Source organism: Carlito syrichta, unplaced genomic scaffold (assembly GCF_000164805.1).
Source record: "Carlito syrichta isolate Samal-C Ts95f unplaced genomic scaffold, Tarsius_syrichta-2.0.1 Scaffold120479, whole genome shotgun sequence".
In the NCBI taxonomy this organism is placed as follows: Eukaryota; Metazoa; Chordata; class Mammalia; order Primates; family Tarsiidae; genus Carlito; species Carlito syrichta.
In genome coordinates, this window is record NW_007064575.1 from 124,733 (window position 1) to 133,647 (window position 8,915).

An 8,915-nucleotide genomic window follows, 5' to 3' on the forward strand; every position below is an offset into this window, starting at 1 on the left:
CAAAAAAAAAAAAAAAAAAATGCCTTTACTTGTCACAATAAATAGTGACAACTCTATATTGGTTTTCTTTTAAATAATGTTAGTCTATAAAATATAAAATCTGGGAACCACGACTCTAAATGCTTCTAAGTCTTCTCATTATTCACTTCCCACATGAGTCTACATGGGGAAAGTTGCTTCCTAGTGTACCCATCAGCACTGAGGAACACGGGAGAACCAAGTTCAAATCCTGTTTCTCCATTTACTGGTCCTCTGATCTGGGACAAGAAGTTCAATTTTATTTGTAAAATAGCAATAAGTACTGTACCTACCTCACAATGGGGTACTCAATAGATGTATGTTCTAACGATGACCTAATTCTGTTACTAGTTTCAGGTAATTTTTCATCTCTCAAATTATAATCATAGTTCAGACTTAAGGACTGGGTCTTCCCAACTAAATTTCTATATCCCAAAATACTGTCCATATCATGAGGGGATAAAATTTTAAAAGGTGTTCTCTTTCCATATGGACTGAAATATGCTAGTCACTTGTCTCTCAAGAACAGCATCTCTATATTTGATAAGTGTCTGACTTTTCCTATGCCGTTCTGGGTCATATCCCTGCCTGATATTTGGCAAGAGAGATCTACTAGCAGATAGTGTGATATAAAAAAGTCCCTCTCCTCACTAGGCAGTAGTTGTAAGTTCTTTGATTATTTTGGTGTATCAGATCACAAATTCTTCATGGCTGTAGTTCTATCATGAGTCGGCTATTTATGCATTACTGTTCAAACGTATGCTCCCTATGACTTAAGTACAACTTGTTGAAAGAAGTCACTGAGGATTTGAGAAGAGAGAAAGATGCAAGTCTGTCTTTCCTTGCTTGAGACAACTGAATTTCTAAATTTGAACTTCTTCAAATGTTCCAACATTTCAATGGGTGTAACAGGAATAATCTATGATAAATTTTGAGTTAATTTGTGTATAACATGCAAGGTTTAGGTTGCTGTTGGTTTTTTATTTCCTCCTATGGTTATACAGTTCCTCCAGCACCATTTGTTGAAAAACTGTTCTTTCTCCATTAAATTGTTTTTATATCATCATAAAAAATCAGTTGGCTACTCTTGTGTGGAGCTAATTCTGGATCCTTTATTCTGTTTCATTGATCTATATATGTTTCCCTCTCCCAATACCAGACAGTACTGATTGCTGTAAGAACCAAAATCAGATCAAGTGATTTCTCCCTAGTTTGTTTTGTTTTCAAAGTTCTTTCAGGTGTTCTAGTTCTTTTGCCTTTCCATATACATTATAGAAATCTCATCTATATCCACGAATAAAAGGCATTTATATGCTCCACAAAATCCTCCTGTTGACATTTTTATAGGAATTATAAGGAAGTTGTATATCAGTTTGTGGAGAATTGGCATCTTTTACTATGTTGAATCAGAATATCCATTTATTTAAATATTTTTTAAAAAATTTTCACCAGTGTTTTATAGTTTTCAGCGTACAAATCCTATACATGTTTGTTAGGTTTACATCTACATTTTAAATTTCTTTTGAGCAATTATAAGTATGTTGTGTCTTTCATTGCAGTTTTATGTCTTTTTTGCTAGTATATGAAAATACAATATTGTTGGTCTGTTTGTTTTCATTGAAAGGGTTTGTACGATGTTGGGAAATGCTGAAGAAAACTATCAGGGCACTAATGACAAGATTAGTTTAATATACACGACTCTGTTGATTATCTCTCTCATTCACTTTGAGATTGTCCGGGTTGCTGGCATAACAAGTGAATTTTGGTTGGAACCTGGCCATTTTGTATACTGTTGTAAGATTCTGGATCTTATTTAAACCTTGTATGTGAGCAGGCTTCCCCTGACAATTTTCCACCACGTTGATTCTAGGTGAGATTGGAAGTCCAGATTCTCTACTAAGCCTCTGTTGACAGGAGGGGAAGGAGGACTGTCCTCTTCATTAATGCTGATGGGATGAGAGGAGGTTCACTCTCTACTAAGCCTCCACCAAGTCCACCCTGACTGGAGGAAGGTGGATGCTCCACTGATATTCTAGGTGTGATGCAAGGGTGGGTCTTACTAGTCTTGTTACTGCCCAGTGGGGACAGAAGTCCAGGTTCTTCCTGTGGTCTCAGTGAACTGACACTCTGAGGGCTGGGCGATCCTTATCACCTGGATCCTTCTCTGACATCACATTGATGAAGTCAGGGATGTGTGCTGCCCTGATCTAGTAAAGACAGAGGTCTACGCTCCCATACCCCACTCAGTTTTTGCTGGCAGGTTCAGGGAAAGCTGCAGGGCTATTTTGTAGTGCTGTTATTTTCCACAAGTTTTCTATCTCGGTTGCTTCTGTTCTGGTCATTTGGCTAGAAAGGGCTGGCTTTTGGGGAGGCTTTTGTGTGTGTGTCTGTTGGCATCACCAACTTCTGTCTTCTCCAACACCCAGTCAGGGATACATAAGCAAAACAACCACAAAACAAAACAAAACAAAATGCGGAGACCACTGCCACACAGGCATCATGGCAGAACCTGAGAACCCTGGAGATCTGCCTTCTGCTGTTCAGCTTTCAGCACCTTTTCATGTCTGTTTACATAGAATGTCCCAGGTTTTGAGCTGCAATAGAGAGAAGAATAGAGAAAAAACATCTGTTCCATTTTGCTGGAAGTGGAAGTGGTACTTCTTTTTTTAACTCTTCACATTTTATTCCTTTTAACATTCAACACAGCCTAATAAAAACTTGTATTTGGTTTTGTGTGTTATGCTTAATAAATGCTTTGTTTAAGTCGGGCTCGGTGGCTCAGCCTGTAATCCCACACTTTGGGAGGCTGAGGTGAGTGGATTGCCTGAGCCCGCAGGTTCGAGACCCACCTGGGCAGCAAGACCTCATCTCTACAATGAATCAAAAATTAGCTGGGCGTGGTAGCGCGCACCTGTAGTTCCAGCTACTTGGAAGGCTGAGATGGAAGGATTGCTGGAGCCCAGCAGGTCGAGGCTGCAGTGGTAGCGGCCACTGCACTCCAGTTTATGTGACAGAGTGAGACTCCAATTTAAAAAAATAAAATAAAAAATAAAAATAAATAAATGCTTTATTACAAATAGACTTTTACTTCTTATTGTGTTCATCTACTCATTTCTTGCCTTGAGATAACCATTTAAATCCATTCTCTCAAAAAAATGTATTGCATCATGAAATGAAAATAATCTTTAAAAATATAAATTACAAAGTGGATGATGATTTTCCTCTGGTCTTCCACTGATATCAGAAGAAGCTGGATTGTCAGAATCCTTTAGAAGCATAAAGAAAATGACCAAATTGGCAGGTGTCTTTTCCTCATTTGTCATGAGTAAATACTTATCACCAAGACACCATAGGTCTAATCCTGCCTGAATTGAGAAATAAGAGCTTAGACTCAATGCCATCTAAACCTCCCCTGATCACAGTGATGATTTTTTTATGATTTAAGATTTATAAGCAGACAACATCATGTAACTTTTAATTGCCTAACTGAAGGCTTAAGCATGCTAAGCTAGTATCATAATGTCCAAGTTTAAAGCCCAGTTCTATCAAAAAGTTGAAATCAATGGCACTTTATAACTGTATTTTTGTTGTTGTTTTTTGAGTTGGAGTCTCACTCTGTCACTCAGACTGGAGTGCACTGGCCGCTCCCGGCCACCACAGCCTCGACCTGCTGGGCTCCAGCGATCCTTCCACCTCAGCCTTCCAAGTAGACGAAACTACAGGCATATGCTACCACGTCTGGCTAATTTTTTTTTTTTGTATTTATTGTAGAGACAAGGTCTGGTCAAGTTGCCCAGGCTGGTCTCAAACCCACGGGCTCAGGCAATCCACTCGCCTCGGCTTCCCAAAATGCTGGGATTACAGGCTGAGCCACTGAGCCTTGTGGCCCAACTGTGTCTTTTACAACAATTCTACAGTCATTCTTTGTGCCTCTTGTAATATTCACCTTTTGTACTTTCAAAGCAGATTGCCGACAGAATGTTCCTACAGTATAAATAACTACTTTGTGGTTTTGCTTCATGATCAAGATTTGAAATGTTTTATCAAATTTAAGTTGGTTGAGTGAGGTTGGAAAGCCTAGAAGGAGCTCTGGGAGGCATCAGAATATGTCTCTGGCCATGCCCACAATTTCTTGTGCAATAAAAAGAGTCCATGTGGTCTAAACATGGTTCTCTAAGGTTGTCTGAGGTGTACTGATCCATTATAGTACTTAATATTCCCAGGAGCATCTTGAGAAGGGAGCCTTTGGCAACTGGAAGATTTCCATGGAAAATATCATTTTCAAAAACCTGGTCTTGGAAAGCTCAAGAGTCTTGATTTCAACCAATCTGGATATTGTCATGTAAATTTCCCTCAGGTGATTTTAGCAATTAAATTTGACCCTCTCTATAGGCTACATTTCTATAGGCCTACAGCATCAGGCTCACTTTCAAACAGTAAAAGGAAATTGAGAGAATAAGATAGGTGATAAAGTCATGTTTTCATGTGCATTATTTGTTCTGTTCTGATCCTACATTTTCTGGCCTCTCTGAGAGCTCTCTCTGGGAAGGGACTGAGTCAAAACAGGAGGATAGAGCACTGTAGTGGGAGGTAGCTGGGAGGCAAGGCTGGACTGAGCATTTGGATAAAGCTAAGGGCTCAGGATGACCACTCCGTTTGAGCAGGGAGACAAGGCCACAGTGGAGTGGTGGCCAGGTGTGTAGTCAACAATGGGGGCTTTCGTGATGCTAAACATCACTGTCAGTCAGGGATCCAGAGGCCAATCAGCAGCTGGACTAGAAGGATCAGTGTCTGCAGCAAAGGGCCTAGAACCTGGAGAAATATAACAAGGAGTAAGGATCAGAATGCAACAAGAGGTCAAGAGTCCAGAGAGATTGTTCAGAAAAACCTATATCAAGTACTGACAAGAAGGAGACTTTGATAACAAAACACCTCTAGCTCAGAAGTCTGCACATGCTTTCTATAAAGACAATAACCAAAATGCAAACACAAAGAGCCTGGGTCTGGCAGGTGGAGATAAAAGTAAGCACTTGACTGAAATGAAAAGGCACTTTTTGGTGGGGGTAGCACAGATTCAATCATGTTTTTTTCATTCAACAAGTAAAACATGGAACTTGGCTGGGCGGCGTGGCTCAGTTTATAATCCCAGCACTTTGGGAGGCTGAGGTGAGAGGACTGCCTGAGCCCAGGGGCTCGAGACCAGCCTGGGCAACTTGGTGAGACCTTGTCTCTACAATAAATCACGAAATCTAGCCGGGCGTGGTGGCATACATCTGTAGTTCCAGCTACTTGGAAGACTAAGGTGGGAGGATTGCCTGAGCCCAGCAGGTTGAGGCTGCAGTGGCCATGAGTGTGCCATTGCACTCTAGCCTGGGCGACAAAAGTGAGACTCCAACACACACACACAAAAAAAATGGAGCTTATCGCATGCTAGAAAACATTCATTCCAGTGCTGAGGATGAAGTAGTGAGTAAAACAGACAGTTCCCCTGTTCATCAAGAATGTCTTTGTGTTGGGAGTGCTGGATACTAAACAAGTAACACATAAAGCAGAGCATAGATTCAGATAGTAACGAATGTCATAAAGAAACTGAATAAGAACCACAAGATGGAGATAGTAAAGGTCGTTACTTTAAATATGCTTATCCTATTTGAGGGACAGTGTTTTGGGAAGAAGAAATTTGAGGAATGGCCTGGTTAAAGCCAGAGAACTTGCTATGTGAACATCTCATGGAACAATGTTCCAGGGAGAACAGAACATGCAATGGTCTGGTTGTGGAACTGAGTTTGACATACTTGAGGAATAGCAAAGTCAGAGTGCCAAGAACAGACTGAGCAAGAGGAAAACCTGGCAGGTAATGAGTTTGAAGATAGGCAGCAGGCAGATTTTGTAGGGCCTTGATCAGAAAGTTGGATTTTATTTATCTGAAATGAGACATCTTTGGAAGATTTTTAGTAGGAGAATTATTTGATTAAATTTTGTTTTAGGAAACCACTCTGGCTGTATATGGTTGCACAAATTGGAGACAGAGAAGAGTGAAAGCTGGGAGAACAATTAATTGTACAGGAATTATGAACCAAAGTCATGAAAATAGAGAGAACTAAATATTTTTCTTTTCTTTTCTTTTTTTTTTTTTTTGAATTGGAGTCTCACTGTCGCCCAGACTGGAGTACAGTGGCCGCTCCCAGCCACCGCAGCCTCGACCTGCTGGGCTCCGGTGATCCTTCCACCTCAGCCTTCCGAGTAGCCAGAATTACAGGTGCGCACTACCACACCCGGCTAATTTTTTGATTTTATTGGAGAGATGAGGTCTCGCCTGCCCAGGCAGGTCTCGAACCTGCGGGCTCAGGCAATCCACTCACATCAGCCTCCCAAAGGCACGGGATTACAGGCTGAGCCACCGAGCCCGGTAATATTTTTCAAATATATATAAAGTTAGAGACAGAACTGATAGATCTTGCTAACAAATTAGTTGTAGAGGGTGAAAGAAAGGACACACCAAGAATGATTTTTTTTTGGTTTTTAGACTGAGAAGACAATGATTCTTGGCAGGTTGTTTTCCTCATCTGCTCGCCCTTAAAATTAAAAGCCAAATTCCTTGGTTACTTCAGGTTTTTGCTCTCAGCCTTGCAACAGTTCATTATTGTCACTTGTAGCATAGCTACCACCAGGCAAATGATCAGAATCAGCATCACTCACCCTGTGGGGTTCTTGGAAACGAGTCCATTTTGCTCTCCCCAAAGCCCACAGGGTTTTCTAAATGGCAGTGCCGGGGCCCAGCATGAAGCAGCTAATGGTATGTATGGGATGCAATTACAAAACAACTCAAAGCCCAGCTAGCTAATCAAGTGGGCCAGAGGGGAACATTCCTCAGATGTCCACAACCACGCAATTCCCAGAGCCTATTTATAAACTTAAGTGAATTTCTTTGAATAATTTTTAAAAAGTGAAATTGCCTTGAATTCCCATAATCTTTCTGTTTAAATTTGTGGGGGAAAAAGTGATTTATATGTTCTTCTAGATATAAAATATAACCAGAAAAGTTAAGCAAAAATAAAACCAATTTCTTGCTAGGAAAGAAAATTCAGAATCTACACATCAGATGGGGAAAGTTGGGCCATAATTAATTAACAGGTATTTTTAAATTTGGATAAGCAGATGTGTTTTGTTTTCATAGGGAAAAGTTGAGCTGTGGAGGCATTTTGGAACTGATACTAATCAGTCTCCCAGTTTTACATACTTGAGGTCATCTAGAGCTCCTACCCCACGTTAAACAAATTCAAGTTCTCCTATTTTTCTTTTACTTTCTTGTCAAAGTAAAAACCATTTACCAAATGATAAGTACTCTTCTACAAAAAATAAAGTATAAATAGGTGTGAAGAACAGTATCTGTGAAAGCAAATAAACTCACCTGTATCCTAGCTCCATTACTTTCTATTTGTAAAGTCTTGTTGTGTTATTTTATCTTTCAAATTCTTAGCTTCTTCATCTGCAAAACAGGAATAAAAATACCCACCTCATAACGTTGTTGTAAAACAAAATGAGATAATGCAGGTAAGGCACTTGCAGCCTAACAAAGTAAGAACTTACTGAATCAATGGTTAGTTGTTCTTTTGTGATAATCATAGACTCACAGGAACTTACACCAAGAATTTGGAGAGGTCCCAATGCCCTTTACTTAATTTCCCTCAATGGCTACACCTTACACAGTGATGGTACAATATCAAAGCCAGGGAATCAACATTGGTACAATGTGTATATATATTTTGATGTCATTTACCACCTGTGTGGGATTCATATAATCACACTAATCATGATAAAGAGCAATTTCATCACTACAAAGGTCTCCCTTGAGCTACCCATGAAATCACACCCCCCTCCTTGCCCCATACCCCCACTATCTCTAAGCCCTAGCTACCACTAAGGCTACAGTGATGAGTTTTGTATTTTTGCACATTAATTGTGTCATTATCGGGATGATGTTTTATATAGATGGGATAATACAGTGTGCAATCTTCCAAGATTGGCCTATTTATTTATTTATTTATTTGAGTTGGAGTCACACTCTGTCGCCCAACCTGGAGCACAGTGGCACACTCACAGCCACCGCAGCCTCGACCTGCTGGGCTCCGGCAATCCTTCTGCCTCAGCCTTCCATGTAGCCGGAACTACAGACACGCGCTACCACACCTGGCTAATTTTTTTGATTTATGGTAGAGACAGGTCTCACCAAGATGTCCTGGCGAGTCGCGAACCCGTGGGCTCAGGCAATCCACTCGCTTCGGCCTCCCAAAGTGCTGGGATGACAGGCTGAGTCATCAAGCCCAGTCAGCTTTTTCTTTTCACTTCAACACAGTGTCCTTGAGATCCATCCAAGTTACTGCAGGTACGAATAGTTTATTTCTTTTTATTTCTGCATAGCATTCCATGGTATGGATATGAAACAGTTAGTTTAGCACATCACTTCTGAAGGACATTTTGGATGTTTTCTGGTTTTGGCTATCAAAATAAAGCTACTTATAAACATTACTGTGCAGGTTTTATCTGGATGTAAATTTGTCAATCCTTTGAGATAAGTGTCCAGAGTATAACTGCTGGGTTTTGTGAACTTTTTAATAATTTGTCCTTATCATTGTAATTATTAGTCATATTTTGCAATTGTTGCAATACAAAATTTTGCCAATAAGCCCTATCAAAGACAAGGGAGAGAAAGTTGAATAAACTCTTTGGGTAGTGTTTTCTATTGCTTATAAAAGTATACCTGATACTGAGTAAAGAAAAGAAATTTGTAGCCGGGCTCGGTGGCACAGCCTGTAATCCCGCGCTTTGGGAGGCTGAGGTGAGTGGATTGCCTGAGCCCACAGGTTCGAGACCCGCCTGGGCAACTTGGTGAGACA